At 41.5% G+C, this 17,148-nt stretch overlaps 1 protein-coding gene across 6 annotated transcripts in view; it reads right to left on the bottom strand.

Moving 5' to 3' along the window:
* Window positions 1-17,148, bottom strand: part of FRMPD1 (FERM and PDZ domain containing 1) — a 150,991-nt gene that overhangs the window by 121,421 nt on the left and 12,422 nt on the right. For 2 of the 6 annotated variants that reach the window (XM_072841975.1, XM_072841976.1), the window contains exon 1: window positions 11,173-11,345. The exons of the other annotated variants lie outside the window; for them this stretch is intronic. The gene's annotated coding sequence lies outside the window, so the exon portion shown is untranslated. Of the gene's footprint in view, window positions 1-11,172; window positions 11,346-17,148 lie in introns of those variants that run through there. 6 annotated transcript variants of the gene reach the window in all.

Here is a 17,148-nt window from a genome sequence, read left to right as displayed (position 1 = left end):
AAACCTGAATGAAAGAGGTCACACATGAATCATGGGAGAAAGGGTATGTGTTTGGAATTGAAGTTAATTCAGTGCCAAAGATGGTGATTGAGCAGCCCTCTGGCCCAGACACTGTGCTGGTGGAGCGGGGAGCACCAAAAGTAGAAAGGATGATCCCAGACGACAATAACAATCCTACACATCTATCTTTCTAGTGATGTATGCCAAAAATTAATCTAAAAAACACTTTTATAAACCTTATCTCACTTTCTTTTCGTAAGTACCTTACAGAGTGGGTACAGCAGGAATTAATAGCATTGTTTTACAGACAAACTAAGATTCAGCAGTGAAATTATGTGCACGAGCCTGGCCCTCACCTTTCATTATTTAGATGTTATTATTAGTTTTTGTTATCAAGCATGTGATGACTATCAACTAGAATCAGATCTCATAATGAAACCTTTCTATTTGAAATCCCTAGGATTTAAGGAGCTTCAAGACATTAAAATCACCTAACATACGGCACAACATAGCATTGTATATTGGTTATTCTCCATTTGCTCCCCCTTACCCTCTGCCCTATATATATTTCTGCCCATGTCTGCCCCTCCTCTGTGCCCTGAAAGGCCCACTCCTGTCACTAGTCACCTTTTCAGGAGAGTCTGGCCAGTGAAAGGAACAGAAACCCAAAGTGCTACAACAGAGAAAGGTAAGGGTACTTCTCTCCTCTCTTGACTGTCCTTTCTAGACCACAGTTATCTCCAAGACTCCAACTCTCATTGGAAGCTGATAATAGCATTTTTCCTCTTGCCCCTCAGGGGTACTAACAGCTTTCCCCTCTAATTAACGTCTAGGTGCCTCCCCTCTCCTTGTTGGTTTCCTTAATCCCACCTGCACCCCTGCAAATGGTGCCTTCATTAAAAGCTCTTGAACCACCTCAGTTAGATTCTGTTTCCCTGCTAGGACCCTGAATCATGCACACCTCTCTCCCACATAGGTCCAACCTGTAAAAATAAACCTAATACCCAGAGGAACTCAGTGAGCCTAAAACATCCACAGTCACGAACTCATTGATTTTTCCCTTTTAATAATTAATGTATGTTTCTCCAGGGCTTATTTGCCACAATCTTACCTTGGGCCCTTGTTTATCCCCGCTCTGAACTTTGTGAGGGTCTCCTGAGTGAACTCCCATCTCTGATGCCTCCCAATTTCAATCAGTCGTATCCACAGCCTCCTACTGGATTAAATTTCCCGGTGCACAGTTTTGATCATGTCATTCCTGCTATGGTTCCCAAATGACTACAGCATAAAGTTCACACTCCTTTAGCCAGCACACAGGGCTCTTGCCTGGGTCTCCAGCCTTATCTACAACTCCCCTGTGTGCCTCCATGCTCTCTGTTTCCCAACCCCTCACCAAAATATATGATCTTGACTTTATTTGCACCATTCCCTTAGCCTAGAAAGGCCTTAACTTTGAAACTGTTCACAGACTTCCAGGGCTAGCCCAAACATTGCTTCCTGCCTGAAGATTTTCTGTTTCCTTACAGAGATAAACAACCACTTTCTCCTAAATTCTCATGGGTCTTTCTGCATCTCTTTCTTATTGGCACTCAACAAGTTGCACCTCTCTGTATTCTTATCTGTGTCCATCCCATTCCACACCCCATTCTAAGCATCTTTTCCAGACAGTTTCATGGTGGTACCCCCAAGCTATGAGCACAGGACATAGCACAGAGTAGCTCTCAGCAAGCATCTTTTGGATAAATGAATTCAATTTAATATCCCTTTAGCACCTAACACGGGTCTACTGTGGTTAGACCTTAAAATCATTTGAATAAGTTGAACAACCTGGAAAATGTATGTTGAATGTCATGTATGGGATGCTGCATATGAAAATATCTGCATATTTGCCTATTTTGTATGACTGTCTCTTAATATGAATACATACTATTTCATTTAAAAAATCTCTCTTAAAAAAATCTATTTGGGGAAAGTGATACCACACACATAAGCATCTTAAAACAACAACAACAAAACAAACTAGCAATGCCACAACTGAACAGGGTCCTAGTAGAGGTTTCTGAAGGGCAAGTGGATGCATGCAGCTTTGAAATATTCTACTTTTTCTCATTTCCTATCAGCCCCATCCTTTCCCTGCATCCAATTTTGTTTAATGAGGCTACTGCAATGTATTTATTTTGGGGTGATTGAATTTAGAAAGACATTCATCTCACACACAATTGCTGCCACAAGCTGAATGGCTGAATCATAACAGGGATGATGGCATTAATCCGAGGACAGCTGTTTCTTATCATTTCGAACACACAGAAAAAGCTCAGGCCAGGCGAGAGTCTTGCTTCAGTTGCAAGATGGGACTGATAGGGTCAGAAGCAGAATGCTTTTGGGCAGGTGAAAGTAGACAAGGAGAAAGAAGAAATGCCCTGTGAGGGACTAACCCTTTGATTTTTAGCATTTTGTCTGTCTGATGTATGAGAGCTGCTTCTAGCCCTTTGGGATACTAAAGAATTCCAGGCATAAGGAGATAATTTGATAAGGACAGCAGAGGACTCTGCGTGGTAACTAACCTTTTAAGAAGCACTTACAAGTTTGTTGTCAGGAGTTAGAGCTATTAAGAGTAACAATACTGATAACAATACTAGCTCTCATCAGAATGGTACATTATCATTTACAACCTGCTTTCACATTTACTCTCTCAGGCAAGGGTAGCTGCCCAGGTGCCCAGAGCTCAGGGTCACATCAAGGATGGTTCCCAAGGAGCTGGGATGCCCCTTCCCAAAGAAACCTCCTAGGACACTTGTCTGTGGCAGATGCCCAAAATCCACCATGAAGGCATTCCTTCTTTGAGCTCACTTTTACTGTTAAAGCAAAACTGTTCCTGGAAATAAGCATACAACCAATTCTGTAACTCATTTACACCTGAGTACGAATGCACGCTCAGCACCTTCTCTGCAGAACAGCTGGCCAAGGTTTTAAGCAGGTCACCGAAGTACTAGGAATAAAAGGAGGTTAGGGCCCTAACAAATAGACATTGCTGACACTCCACTTGCTACAGCTTTTGAGGTAACAGGAAACAGAGTGGTATTAATTTCAACATGGGATCTTAATATAGCTAAGAGCTACAGAATAATCTACCACTTAACAATTGCATGCCTTCCAAAAGTAATAAAATGTTACGAGAATTCAATTTTTTATTTTTTATTTTTATTTTATTTTATTTATTTATTTATTTATTCATGAGACACACAGAGAGGCAGATACATAGGCAGAGGGGGAAGAAGGCTCCCTGTGGTAAGCCCAACATGGGACTGGATCCCAGGACCCCAGGATCATGCCCTGAGCCGAAGACCAACCCTCAACCATTAAGCCACCCAGGCATCCCAAGAATTCCATTTTTTTAAAGGCCTAAATTTGAAATCACAGGGCAACCTAATATAAATAAACACTCATATATTCATTCTGTAGCCAGTAAGCTAAACAACCCAAACTCATGGAATACAATGAAAACACTATTTTTAATCTCCTGCCTTTTAAACTTACCAGAGGTGAAATGGGGAGAGAGTTTCATTCCCCTGCCACTAGACAGAAACTCAAGCATGCCCCCTGTGGTTGGGCAGTTCCTCCTAAGTAGCCAAAAGTCCTTCCTTCACTTAAAAGGAAGGAACACAGTTTCAATTCAGTAAATTAAAATATCCATATCCGCGTAGTAATAGAAACTTCTAATCTCATTCAAGGGGCTTTTGGCAGGTGAGAAACCAGGGTATGAATCTTCTCTTTCCTTCTTAATACTCCCAGCTTGCTAACTGGGGTTTTAAACCCCCTCCTGGAGAAAGAGAGGAGAGTGAAGGTGGCAGAGAGTGTTTGTTTGATGGGGACCCTGGTGACATGGTACCACACTCTCCAGGGCTAGCAGTTGTCTAGAACTGACTTTCTCCTATATGGTATTACTGTGAGTTCCTCCAAGCCCTGCCCCCCAACCTAGGTGCTCTCACTTGAGGATTCTTTAATTAACCAAAACAATCCATTCAGACAGGAGTTCCTGCCCCAGGAGGCCCTAGCGAGCATTCCTCATCCAGCTTCTCAGCTGGATCTACGGACACCCTATTAAACAGATCTTAGGTGCTTCACAGCCAGGCTCTCCCTTGCAAGGGCCCATATCTGTTCCTGGGAACATTCTTTGACCTAACAAATTCTAGGAGTACTGGCCAATCAGGAAGTAGCAGCAACCTCCTTTGCTCCACTGCCAAAGCAATAGCCTGGCTTGTTTTTTTTTTTTTTTTTTTTTTTTTTTTTCTGTAAATTTTCAGAGCAGGATTCAGACTCAGTGCCCTGGGCCTCTAACAGCAGGATGCAGCTCAAACTCTGAGTGGTCCTGTTGAGGCCAGGTAAGATAAGATGGGCATCCACATCCCTTACTTCCTGAGTCCAGGAGTGGTACTTAGCACGCTCACTGCTCCCTCCAAAGAAATTCTCTTCAAAAGCCTCAACAAGGGGCACCTGGGTGGTTCAGTCAACGAGGCATCTGCCTTTGGCTCAGGTGGTGGTCCTGGGATGGAGTCCCATGTTGGGCTCTCTGATCTGCTCATGGGGAAGTCTGCTTCTCCCTCTGCACACCCCTCCCCAGTTAACTCTCTCTCTCTCAAACAAATAAATCTTTTTAAAAAATAAGCCTCAGGAGCACCTAGGTGGTTCAGTTGTTTAAGTGTCTGCCTTCAGCTCAGGTCATGATCTCAGGGGCCTGGGATGGAGCCCCACATCAGGCTCCCTGCTCAGTGGGGAGTCTGCTTCTCCCTCTCCCTCTGCCTTCCACTCCCCCTGTTGTGCTCTAACAACTAAATAAAAAATCTTTAAAAAAAATAAAAAATTAATTAAAAAAAATTAAGATATAATGGTATCTTCTGACCTTTGACGTGAGAACCTGAGTCATATAACCATTCTTTGCTAAATCCTTTGTGCAGATTCTTCTGGGTGGTCTGTCCCTCAATTTGGCTATCTGATAGCTAGTGTGTCTTGATTCTCTGTGGGAACTTAGAATCTAACCCTCCTGTACAACAAACTCATGTATTTGGCCAACAGTTATTGAAGGTCTACCTTAATGTAGACTGTTTCTGTTACCTCTTTTCTCTTCCTCATTTGTTCTATTCTTTACCTTCCTGCTATCCAATGTTATGATGAAGAATCAATCATTCCCTCTCTCTACAGATTTCCAGCTGTCATTGTAGACATGTGTGAAAAAAGTTTTTCACTCTCTGTACCAAAGTGGAAAACAAGCAGACTAAGAAAACATAAAATAAAAACCTACAGTAAATAATGAAAATATTGGATATCAAATTATCCTCCTAGCATAGTAACTTTTTGAACCCAAAGCTTAGGATGTTGTCTATTTGAATTTGGGTTCTTCAAAGTTCAAGTTGCAAAGTTCTTGCAAAGCTTTTGCAAACACAAGCCTTAAAAATGTTTTAGTAAAGGAGGTGCTTTATCATGTATTCCCAATATATAGAGCCAGGGGTAGTAGGAAACAAGCTGAGAATAATCAGGGCCAGTAAGGAATTTAGTTATTGCTAAAAAAAAAAAAAACAAAAAAAACCAACCATATTTCCTATAGCATATAAACACAGGCATATGGACAGGATAAAATAAAAGCAGGAGTTGAAAGGAATACCAAGAACTCTAAAACTGCTCTATCAGACAATTGGAACATCTAACAGGATTTCTGAAATATCATATAACAGTTGTCTACTTCACTAAGCCCTTAAATCCTTAACCTAAATAGTTTTTTGTTTGTTTGTTTGTTTTTTAATAATCATGATGATCGATAGCTACCATTTACTTAGGGCTGTTTCTATGCTGGGTGCTGAACTAAGTTATTTATGGCATGTGATATTTTCACAACAGTCCTGTGGGAGAAAAAATACTATATATTCCCATTTTATAGATGAGGAAAACGAGCCTCAGGAATTAAGGCACTTGTCTTGAGTGGTGAATATGCTAGTTATGCTTGGCTGGCAGTCATGCCAGAGCCATATCTCCCTCCACTATGCTATGATGATCTGGCATAGGGGCAGATTCAAGTGAGGGTTCCATTCCTAATGTTGCCTATCTGTGTAGAAGCAAGGGAAAAGGAATTTCATCTTCATTTAGAAGCCTTTGATTTTTTTTTTTTAAAAAGCTACCATAAGTGGCCATTGGGCTGGTCTTTGCTAGTGAAATCAGCAATCACAATGACCCCTCTGTTGCAGAATAGGAATGGAGTGCGGAAAAAAAAAAAAAAAAAAAAGGAATGGAGTGTGGCTGCCAAATGCCTCCTAATTGTCTTTATTGAGGAATGTATCAGCACCAATTCCAGGATGTGAAGTGAGGGAGAGGGTGAAGTGGGGGGAGAGGATCTGGGAATATAAGGCTTTTTTCTTATTACTCAGTGTCAGCACCTACAGAAAGCCATATGCAGCAAGGGAGCACCTTCATTATATCAAGCTAATCTACCCAGACAATATGGCAGGATCCCCACATAGGACTGTACCTCTTTGGTTTCAGTTTTCTGTAGCCTTCACCCTGTCCCATCTCTACATGAATAAACCTTCCCTGCCCTCCCTTCCACCCTCTTTTTCCTCCCCGCTGACAAATAATTGTTGAGCACCTACTAAATGCCAAGCACTGGATTTGATACAAGGCTAATAACAAAGATTAAGGCTTGGTCCCTCAAGGATCTTATAGTCTAGTAAATAAGTCAGACAAATTAGCATACAATTACAGTACTAGTTTATGAATACCACAGTTGGGGATAGGAACAAGAGGGACACAGCCAAGAGGAGGAAAAATCAGGGAAGGTTGACAGGAAAAAAACAAAACCTTTTCTGGTCTTTCCTGTTTGGATATATTTCATCCCCATTCCAGCCCAAATTTTGTCCCACCTTAGAGCTCTGGCAGAGAACCCTGTGGTGTTTTTGGCTTCTATCAGTCACTTCGGGCTGGGTTTATTTCCTCCATTCCGTTCAGTATAATTCACCCCATGTGAGCACTGTCCTAGCCACAATTTGGGGGAGGAGAGTAACAGCCCATTAAAGACCCACTTCCTTGGAGAACATGCAGGAGGAAAACTCTGTGACGTAAGAGAAGGTTAAACCAAATGCGATGGAGGATACCATGGGGATCGATGACATCCCACTAGAGAAGGCCAACATTACAGAATGCTTCAGGAAAGAAGTGGTGTTGAGGGGAGCTTTGAAAAGTGAGCAAGATCTTTATAGTCAGACGAAAAGGAAGGCCTGCTATGCTTTGTAATAAATCAGGGAGGAAAACGGAGAAAGAATGAAGACAGGGTGTTTGAGGGAATTGTAGTAGACCAGTAAGGCTGGCATGTTGCATAAACAGTGGAGGAGAACTGTGTAAGTAGAGAGAAAAACCTTGGGAGACCAAATTGGACCAATCTGTGGGAGCTTTAAATACCAGTAAGGTATTTGCATTTCATGTGCAGGCAGTGGGAAACCACTTTGAGTGGAGAGTGTGTGACCAAATTTGTTTTGTAAGATTGTGGTTGAGGAAAGCTAAGAGATAAGGAGACCAGTTAGGGGGATGACTGCAACAGTCCAAGTGAGAGGGCCTGTAGGGGCTGGTGAGAAGTGGCAGTGGGGATGGAGAACTGATACCCTCAAGTTGGGGACTGAGTGTCACCCATTTGTGTCCCTGTAATGTCCAGCACTGTTCTCTGCCTTAATTAGGTTTTGTAAATATTTCTGAAATAGAACTGCATTAAAGATTCAATTTGAATATATGAATTTATGTATTGCAGGTGTTCTGTTCTTTTTATTTTAATCTTGTCACCTAAGTTGCCCAATTCCAGGTCATAGAAGGCGCCTGCCCAAGGCTCTGTTTATCTTGCATTTTGGGGGGGCACCACAGAGCAGTGATGCCTGATTCGTGGTCCTTAATTAGCTCATGCACTATTTTAATTGGTCTGCAGTTGTCCGGGTGAACAGACCTGATTTCTTCTCTGGAGTCAGCGAGGGCTGCCCCACCCTGTCCTGCCAGCTCTGGCATCTGGAACATCATTAGCTGAGAAGACTCAGGGAGCCTGCTGAGCTCCAAAGCATGCAAAGAATGGGTTCTCACAAGGAATGCTTATGACCAAGGGCTGCTGGGACCCACCTAGGGTAACTCTCCAGTAAACCCAGTCACTTTATGCAGGCACTTCTAAGAAAGGGAGGAGGAGGGTACAGTAGTGGCAAATGTAGGGACCACCTGCGGTGTAACCCTTGAATTCTAGATGAGGTCTGATATTTACATATCAGATGTAAATATTAACATTTAATAGGGATCTATTAAAATGGTTAAGAAGACTCACCTAGAAAGTAAACCACCTCAAGAGATGGCTTAGAATTATAGAATTAATGAGACTGCAGGGTCTCCCAAATCCAAAGAAGGAGTCAGATTGGACTGAGACCAAGACCTCAATTTAATCAAAAGACCATGGCTAATTTTATTGAGCATTTACTATGTACCAAACACTCTTCTAAGCACTCTCGTTATAATAATATATTTAATGCTCACAATGACTCTATAATGTGAGTACTACTATTATCCTTATTTTACAAGCGAGTAAACAGACATGGTGGGGGTAAGACTCGCCCCAAGTTACACAGCCGGCAAGTGGTAGTCTGAATTTGGATCTGGCAGTCCAGGTCTAGCATGCATCACTTTCTGCTTTTGTCTCTTGTTCTCATTACTCTGACCAGCAGGAACAGAAGACCTAAGAAGCCTGAACTGTGACATCTTCTGAGACATGAATGTATTGAGGGTCAGTATGACACAAAGAGAAAAACTTGCTCTTGCATCTAAACAGACCTGCCTTAGAACCCCATTTCCACTGTATATTAGTGACTGACCTGGGGCAATTTACTTAACCTCTAAGGGTTACAGTTTCTTGGGTGTAGAGTAGAGCCAATACAATCTTCAGCTTGTTATGAGCAAAATAATGTATCTAATCCCTAGCCTGGCACAGTGTGGGTGCTCATTAAGAGTCATCATAGGAAAAAAAAAAAAGAGTCATCATAGGGCAGCCCGGGTGGCTCAGCGGTTTAGCGCCGCCTTTGGCCCTGGCCATGATCCTGGAGACCACGAATCGAGTCCCGCGTCGGGCTCCCTGCATGGAGCCTGCTTCTCCCTCTGCCTGTGTCTCTGTCTCTCTCTTTCTCTCTCTCCTCTCTCTGTGTATTCTCATGAATAAATAAATAAAATCTTTTAAAAAAAAGCGTCATCATAAAGAGAGGTAGGCTCTGTGAAATCTGGGACGAGAAAGCAAAGAGTAAGAATGTATATTTTCCTTGTATATCCAGCAGTGCTTAGAGGAAAGAATGTTTTGATTCTAGAAAGGCTGAGAGGGGCCATTTACCCTTCCCTGCAGTTTGGTGGCAATATCACTCAGGATACCAGCTTTCTCTATCCGAGTTCTGGACTCACTGATGGCCATTCCAGTCTGATTGGGTCTTTGTTCCTACTGCTCCTGCCAGCTCTGCCCAAAGGGGTCCATCTAACCCCACTGTTCTGCTTCCTTGAAGTAGGGATGGGATTGGGCATGTCTATTGCTAATCAAGTCCTAGATCTGATACTAAAATCCTCAGTCATTGTTTTCATCCTAAGCCTCAACACCTGACTTCTTTGCCTGACCTTCAAGTGAATAAACAATAGTATTATTTGAATGTTCTTTTCAGTGCAGGTGCCATTTAAAAGAAGGTTCTCTTCTCTTGGTGAAACAGCAGGATTACACAAAAATAATCTGAGGTCTGAACTCTGTCTCTGCCTCTTAGTAAGTATGTAGTAAGTATGTGACTATGAGCAACTCCAATCTCTGCCCTAGTTACCTCAAGAGTTCTTAGAATGATTGAATAAAATAACAGATGTTAACATGTGTTTTGATTGCAATGAAACACATGAATAGAATGGCAGGGGCCATTATCACTGAGGTTATATCTAATTGGTGAAATTCTGACAATGTTAAATAAGATTTTCTAAGCCATCTGGGGCTTAGGGTGCCCTAGAATCTCAATGCTGGCAAGTGTTGTAGTACTAGGGGCAACCCTGAGTGATCCTGAAAGAATTAGAAATGAGATTGTCCTTTGAGAGTTTAATGAGGACACCAACACATAATTGATTACAGCAGAGATTTGCTAAGTCACCTTAAAGAAACAGAATGGTTCTCAGACCATGAGAACTTGATAAAATCTGATTGAAAGTATGAAAGAAAGAAAGAAAGAAAGAAAGAAAGAAAGAAAGAAAGAAAGAAAGAAAGAAAGAAAGAAAGAAAGAAAGAAAGAATGAATACAGGGGTACCTGGGTGGCTCAGTGGTTGTCTGCCTTTGGTTCAGGGTATGATCCTGGGGTATGATCAAGTTCTGCCTCAGCCTTCCCATGGGGAGCCTGCTTCTCCCTCTGCCTATGTCTCTGCCTCTCTGTCTCTCTCATGAATAAATAAATAAAATCTTTTTTAAAAAAAAGTATTAATACAGCTGAAGAAGGAAAGCACCAGTCAAAAGAGATATTGACTAATCATGAAAACACAAGGAAAGGAGGTCAGATAAGCAAACCTTGGCATTACCCATCTAATACCAGACAGGGCAGAGGGGCTTTGGTTAAGAAAGTGACCCAGGTAATTCTGGTGACAAGCATCTTCCTACTATAGAGGTCTAGGTCAGATGTCTCTAAATATACTTTTAATGATTTCCCCTTGCCCTAACTGTAAGCTTATCAAGCAATCTGATTTGAGTTTGATTTCCCATGTAGATCCACCTACAGGAAATGAATACATTAGCCATTGGACTTGGGCATCCTTTGGTAATTATATTTCTTATTGTGAGTTAATAAATTATATTATATATATAAATTTATATATATATATATAAATAATTATAATATGGCTTCTTCTACAGCCTGCTTACAGGGCCAGAATGCTCTTGTCATAGGACTTGAGCATTTTAAACCTTCAGCAATTGTAGTTTACCTTGTAAATCACTAAATTAGCATTCTAGATTATATACAACAGTGTTGTGAGCTTAGATCTACCCTTGAATGCTTCCATATCAGATTTCTGAGCCTAATTGGCAGAGGACCAGAACATGGACCCTTCGAGTTCAATGAGGTAATACCCTACAATAAAGACCTTTAGGGAGACAGCCAGCTAACCTTCTCTTGGAGTAATCCTCTCCTTGTCATTGCTTGACACCATTTCTTTTTGGAACACTGCAGAAGGAACTGACATCACCACCACCACACCATACAAGTATTCCTTTATGGCAAAGCCTAATAGCAGATAAATAAGTCCAAATACTTTATCCTGCCTATCTCATTGAGACCCTGGGATGCCTCCCCATGTTCTGTCCCATTATTCCCTACATGCACTCTAAATTCCAAACTTAATATCCTTGCTCATGCTATCCATCTCTGGCTGGAACAACTTCTTTTCCTCAGCTCCACAGATCAAATCCCATCTTCAATTCAAGACTCAGGTCCTGTGCCCTCTCTTCCATAATCACTTCAATAATTGCAGGTCCATCTCTAAAGTCCCATAGCTCATTTCCTGTTCAATCCCACTTTCTATCTTATGTTAGAATTCTGCAGTAAGAGTGAGGTCTCCAAGAATTCCAGAAAGAAAACTCATCTCTTAGAGTGTTCTTTGCTTATAGGAAAATCTTCCTGGGAAATCAAATTCATTCAGTCTTTCATTAACTTATTCACTCATTTAACAAGTATTTACTAAGTGCCTCGGTGTGCTAGTTAGTGGGATATGGTGGTGAATAAGACTGACAGGGTTTCTACCCTCATGCAGCTTCCCATCCAGTGGGGAAGATGGACACTAAGAAACCATAAATCAAAGCTGTGATAAGTGCTATGAAGAAGTACAGGAGCGCCTGGGTAGCTCAATTGGTTAAGCATCTGCCTTCAGCTCAGGTCATGATCTCAGAGCCCAGGGATGGAGCTCCATGTCAGACTCCCTGCTCAGTGGGCAATCTGCTTCTCTCTCTCCCTCTGCCCCTCCCTCCTGCTTGTGTGCACACTCTCTCCCTCTCTCTCAAATAAATAAAATATGTTAAAAAAAAAAAAAGGAGAAATACATAGTGCTGTGAAAGTGCAGAGGAAGTTTTTTTGGGAAAGTTAAACTTAAGTCAAAATCTGAGCTGGGACTTGGCCAGAAGAAGAGGAAGGGGGATGGTTGAAAGAATAAATTGAATGATTTCAGTGGCCAATGTCACTGAGTTGCGACAGACTCATGTCTTCAGTCCCTGGTTGATTATCCTGTCTTTAGATAATGCTAGGAACAAATTCACAGATATTTTTCCTCTGACCTTCTGTCTTCTAGCTCCAGGCAGACCATGCCCTTTATACCAACAGTATTCCCAGTCACCAACATATGATCTCATATGTTGTATTTAACCTTTCTTAGTCACAATTATGTCCCCACTCCCTGACTGATTTGTTTCATGTTAACTTCTTCTAATTTCATTCTCAAAGGGTAACATTAATTTCATGCTTTAGGGGTTCTTATTGTCAATATCATCTACCATGTGAAGAAACCAAACCTTTGCTTTGTTCATTGCTGTATTCCCAGTGTGAAGATGCCTGGATGAATGGATGGATGGTTGGTTGGATTGATCTACCTTCCTTCTTACACCAGAAGCTCTCTAAGAGCATGGTTCTTGCCTAGTTCCTAATTGGGTTCCTCCGGCACTTAAAACAATGCCATGCACATGGCAGGTAATCAATTTGCTTGAGCTTTGCTTGATTTTTTCCTTAACTAGATAGAATTCCCTGCTTTTTTAGGCAGCTAGTTCTGCAGTTGAACTGCTCTAGCTATTAAAGTTCCTTCCACTCTTGGGCTAACATTTGCCTCCTCACTGGTCCTAATTCTGCCCTCTGGGCCCATGAAGGGTAAATCCACATCCTCTGTCTCATGGCAGCTCTTCTGATGTTAGGACAGTGACCTGGTTCCCTGCAGTTACTTACAAACAAGACATTTCTCCAGCATGAACTCAAGTACTTCAAAATACTTTAGAGTACTCCTAACATACTTCAAAGAAAGTCTCATCCCTCATAAGTCTGTAAGCTGTTCTGCAATCCCACAGAGAGCCACTGTACAAGCAAGTTCTCTCTTAGGGTCAAGAACCCAGGCCGGAACTGATGGTGATAACAACAATTAATGTTTACCTTGCAATTAATTATGATTTACTGGTTCATCCACATAACACCCTTGGGATATAGGTCAGGGTTTCTATGCCTATAAATGGTCAAGGGAATCAAGCCAAAGACAAGGCCCTCAGCATATTTTGTACACATGCTGGGGTCCAGTGGAGGAGAGAATTGCATTGCTAGGGTCTCAGTGGCTCAAGAACCTATATCCAGGCTGATCTACTTGGAAGCATCATTGATTTCTCTCCTTGGCTGACAGAATCACTTTTGGTTCAATTTCATGAATACCAGATCTGTGAAATGCTACAAATTCTAGGATGAGAGGCAAAGGGAGAAGAGGATACAGAAGACAGAAACCAGGGGCTTACTGTACCAGGCTCTACATTAGCCTCTGAGTACTGAAATATGTTGAAAATGTTCCCAAATACAGCACCTTACACACAACTGGCCCAAAGCTTTGCATGCCAGTTTGATACTATTTGAAATAAGAGAACTTTTAGCTGGAGACTCAAACATCTTTTTGTTACACGTAGATTTCATCGCAGTGGGATTTATCCCAAATCCACTTTGAACTAATACACTTGGGTCATAAAGAGTCTACTAAAATAAGTGCATATATTTAATTTTGTCAATTCCATTGTCTTGCAAACACACAAGACATTCTCAATGACTACTTTAATCAAAGAATCTTTTCCAAATGAATTATGATTTGAATAAATCCCTTCTTTAAATTGGATTTTCAAGAGTGAAACTTCCTCCAATCAGTAATTAAGCTTTTGGGAGATTTTGAATCCTTCAAGAACTTGGTAACAAGCCACATGGGCTCCCCCTAGAAGAACACACAGATTCACATATGAACAAAAGATTTCATAAAATTCAGAGTCTGTAAACTCAAGGTAAAGATCAGAAAAGAAGTTGGCCCCTGATGAGACTCTGTAGCCATTATAAAGTCTTTGATTTCCACTCTGAGTCAGATGGGTAGCTGCTGGAGGATTTTGAACTTTCATTTTAACAGGAACTTTCTGGCTACTGTAAGAAGACTAGACTTGAAATGAGCAAGGGCAGAAGGTCACTGCAATCATCGAGGTGTGAGAGGATGGTAGTTTGAACCAGAGAAGCTGCAATGGAAGAATGAGAAGTAGCCAGATTCTGATATAGTGTGAAGCAACAGGATTTGCTGACCAGATTGGATGTGATGTGTAAGCAGAAGAGATGAGTCAAAGCTGACTCCAAGGGTTTTGGCCCGTGCAACCTGAAGGCTGGAGTTGTCATCACCTGGGATGAGGAAGACTGAAGGGGTATTAGGTTGTTAGAGGCAGGGCAATAAGAGGTGGATATCAGGAGCCACATTTTGGATATTTTGAACTTAAGACACCTTTTAAACATCTGAAAAGAGGTACTGAGTAGACAGTTGGATATCTGATCTGGAATTCTGGAGGTTAGGCTATAATCATATTTACATGTGAAATTGAAGTAATAATACAATAATGCCTACATAAGAGTACTTACTATGGGGAGGATGAAACAAGACAATGCATGTAAAGCTCTCAGTGCAGTACCTGGCAAACAATATGCCCTTGATATCGTTTAACTATTATTTTAATGGAAACCTAAACTCTCTGTCAGTATTTCTATCATTACTATAAAGTTGTGAGTGTGGTTATTTTTAAGATTGATCACTGTCTCTTGTGTCAGTTCTTGGGTGATTTACAGAAGAGTCTTGAGCCATGGCAGTGCTGTTGGAATTGGTCTCTAGCCCCCAGAGTTTAAAATGTGGAAGGCTTTTGCATGCATTCAATAGTCTTTCTAGGTAGGTTAAGGTCACATTTCTTAAATAGTATGTTAATCAACTCAGAATTTATTTCAAGTTTCAGGGAGTGTCTGATGCAGAGAATGAAGCAGTTTATCAGGAGAAATTGGAGACCAGCAAGGATCCTTCAGGGAAAACATTCCCAGCCCATTCTGTGGCCCCTGTGATATAGGAGGTGTAAGTGGAAGGACCCATAAGAAATGACTCCTTACCATGTCTTGACTTCAGTAGCTACAGATGGAATCATTGGCCACAAGTTCATCTGGCTCCTTTCAACATTGATTCACAAAGGCCACAACTCAGGTCTTCCTGAAACAGCAAGCTTCTTAGAGGAACTTTCTTGGAGAAGCACACTCTTACTATCTTGTATTAATTTATTCAGTGATCTTTAGCTGTTTTATATTGAGAAAGTAGAAACAGAGCTGGTGTGGTTTTATTACACACTTCTAGATCTTTGAAGCAATGAGTTTCTGGCATCAAAACCTAAGCAATGTCTGAGGTTTCTCATTCCTTTTATATCTCTTTGAATTTTAACTATAAAATCCTTGACCCTGTAATTCTCTTCAATGTCAATGACAGAGCTAAGGCTCCATAATTGTCTATTAATAATCTGCCTAATCTCCATCTGTATCCAAAGGAAAGAGATGATGAAGAGGTTCAAACAGTCCAAAAATGCGTCTGTAACAAATAGGTGACTAAGGTCACGTACAATGATAGATTTTGCTTGGTGGATTTAGCAACAGCAGCACACCATCCCAGATGGGGTAGATGCGTTGTTGAGAGGAGAGAGAGAAAAGGACACAAAAGACAGGCTCTTTCCCTGAATCTTTGTTTTCTTCCATCTGTAAACAAGGCCACATAAACTGAGTTGATTGCTGCTAATGAGCAGAGTAATGCTCAATTAAACTCCATGAAACACCAATTTCATTCCTCTCCCTGATCCTTTTGCAAGTTTCTAATAATTGCTACATTCATTATGACCAGGCTTCAAGTGGATCTCCAGGGGTGGCTCCACATGAGAAAATAACTCTTCTCCCTCCTGTCTCCCATCCCAGGAGTCAGGAGAGGACACTTCGGAGACTAATACTTTGGGGTCCCATAGTCCAGCAGGACATGTGCATTCCCTCCAGACACCCCACCACAGCCTTTCTCTGGGTGTGTGTCCCAGAACTCTCGGTGCAGGAGAGCTAAAAGGTCCAAGAACTGGTGACTCTAACCTGAGCCAGTCCAGTTGATCTGTGGAAAGAACTGAATGAATTTGTACCCTGTGTCTGTTTTTCTATTTTATTTTTATTTTTTTAAAAGATTTTATTTATTTATTCATGAGAGACCAGAGAGAGAGGCAGAGACATAGGCAGAGAGAGAAGCAGACTCCTCGTAGGGAGCCCAATGCGGGACTTGATCCCCAGACCCGGGATCACGCCCTGAGCCAAAGGCAGATGCTCAACCGCTGAGCCACCCAGGTGTCCCTGTTTCTTATTAATTATTTTAAGTAAATTTTGGTTTTATATTTTTCCAGCCAAGCTAAGGAGGAAAAGGAAAGACTTTTGTCCATATCCAGGCATGGTGGTGACAGAGGAAAAAGCTTTCTAGCAAGAGGTGTTTATGCCCCAAAATCTTTTGGGCTTAAACTTCAGAACTCAGGTTCACCAGAATAATACAGGGCTTTTTTTGTGCCTGGACAGTGTGACCATAAAATTTATCATCCAAATCAGGATACTTTTCCAAGTGAAACAAGGCAATATAAATAATGCCACCAGTATAACAGTATAATAAGCATAAACTGGTGCTTTCCAGGCAACCAGACAACATTTTGATCACCAAATGAATCCTGGCCTATCTAATTCTCTCCTTCATTCAAGAGAACTGACCTGAAAGAAGTTTCCACAGCTGCAAATAAATACCCTTGCCTTCCTACTGGGATAAGTAGGTCCTTGAGTTTTATGAATATGGGAACAGATTTCTTTCTTTTTACTTATTCAACAATTGTTCTAGCCATTTTAATTGCAGAGTCCTTTCACAAGTTCTGTCTACCCAGTCTTGCCACCAGTTAGCCCCCACATCCTTGATCCAGAAAGTTCATCCAGGAGTCTGAAAATTATACAGCCTGTCTCCTTAATTCAGTTAGTGGACACTGGGCTGAACATATAAAATCCCACTGAGAG

Source organism: Canis lupus, chromosome 10 (assembly GCF_048164855.1).
Source record: "Canis lupus baileyi chromosome 10, mCanLup2.hap1, whole genome shotgun sequence".
Classification (NCBI taxonomy): Eukaryota; Metazoa; Chordata; class Mammalia; order Carnivora; family Canidae; genus Canis; species Canis lupus.
The sequence above is the reverse complement of the archived record's forward strand: the minus strand, read 5'-3'. Positions and strand labels throughout refer to the sequence as shown.